The following is a 1529-nucleotide window of genomic DNA, read 5'->3' on the forward strand; positions in this document are numbered from 1 at the left end:
ATCGGGGGTCCCCGGGGATGGGGACATAGCTGGGGCCCCGCGTCCTGACAGGAGCTGGGCGGGTTGCCGTGTACCCACACGCGCTGTGTCCTGGCGGCGCGACATTAATTGTGCTTTTTTGTTAATTGCTTTGAAGCGGCCGGTGGTGACCCGGGGGCAGGAGGAGCGGCGGAGGGGCAGGCGGCCGCTGCCATGGCGGGTGAGTGGTGAGCGGCGGCGGAGGGTGGCCCAGGCAGGCCCAGGGCCCGGGAAACCTTTTTGCTGTATAGGAGGGATCCTGAGACTTGGTTTTTTTAGCTGTTTTGCTGCTGTTGAGCGCGCAGAACATGCAGTGCTTCAAAGCTAGCGAAGTGATAACCTGCTCTGCCTGGTGCAGATGGTTACAGGTTGCGCAAATTCTCGTCAGGTGAAGAGAGTATTTATTAAGCATGTAAGAATGTGGAACGTTAGAAAGGCGTGACTACAGGAAGTATTGAATGTATAAAAACATTCAAAGCCATATACTTAAAAGTAGAATTCCTAGCAGAAACGTTATCTTACACACATCCAAATAAAAAAATCGCACCAGAGGTGTGAATATCTCAGGTTTTGTACAAAGGACCAAACCTGTATTCTTTACTGACCTTTTCCTGTGTAAAAAGGAATTTAGATAATGCTTTAAAACACTAGAGGTTTTCACAGTGTATGTAGTTGATGTTGCAAGCTCTCTGAAGTTAGTAGCTTTTTCCGTGTGACGTGCGTCTGGCGCAGTATCCTTATCTACTGATCCAGATGGGACAGCCCACGTCACTCAGAAAAAAAAGCTGTAAAAAATCTGACTGACAATTCATAATATAACCATTTTATATCATGTTCGTAAAACAAACAACCCACTCCCCCAAAAAAACAGGTAAATGTTGCTACTCCAGGAAACACTCAAATACCTGATACAAAGAAGAGAATAGCCTGCTTTTGCTTTTTTTTTTTAGTGGTGCTGGCATACGCATATATGTTTTGGGAAGCAGGACTATCTTCCCTTTTCCTAAACTTCATTTTCTTTTCAATTACCAAACAAAACCCACAAAAGTCATTCTGCAAAAAGACAAGATTGTGTTGCTCTGTAAGTTTAATCTTATACAAGCCATTTAAGAAGTCTTTTAAAAAGGAAAACAACTGACAAACGCCTCACCAAAGCTTTCAGGCCACAGTTGATCAGCCTTAACTGACTGATTGATCTTCTCTATGAAGACAGAAGTCTGGTTTGTTTAACTTCTGGTTACAACTCCTTACATAAAAAGATATAATTAATTATGAGCATGAAACATGCCTAAGACTGTCTCTATGTACAGTTCTGTCTTGGTAGGGAACAGATTTGTGGTAACAAGTTTGACGAATTTCAAGTCCATAAATTGGAGTGATGCAGAAATTAACGAGCTGGTACATGGATTAAAGTAAATGCTACTTTGAACACAAAGTTAAATGCCTCATAGTGCAATCCAGCAAGTGTTACTTCAGTGACATAGGAAATGTAGAACTATTACCTTTTTTTT

General features: G+C 42.7%; 1 protein-coding gene across 11 annotated transcripts in view; it reads left to right on the top strand.

Annotated features, from left to right (window-relative positions):
- Positions 1-1529, top strand: part of DNAJA2 (DnaJ heat shock protein family (Hsp40) member A2) — a 67529-nt gene that overhangs the window by 24289 nt on the left and 41711 nt on the right. For 10 of the 11 annotated variants that reach the window (XM_054199704.1, XM_054199711.1, XM_054199707.1 and 7 more), the window contains one exon: positions 137-199. The exons of the other annotated variant lie outside the window; for it this stretch is intronic. The gene's annotated coding sequence lies outside the window, so the exon portion shown is untranslated. The remainder of the gene's footprint in view (positions 1-136; positions 200-1529) is intronic. 11 annotated transcript variants of the gene reach the window in all.

This window comes from Rissa tridactyla, chromosome 4, assembly GCF_028500815.1.
Source record: "Rissa tridactyla isolate bRisTri1 chromosome 4, bRisTri1.patW.cur.20221130, whole genome shotgun sequence".
NCBI classification, from domain to species: Eukaryota; Metazoa; Chordata; class Aves; order Charadriiformes; family Laridae; genus Rissa; species Rissa tridactyla.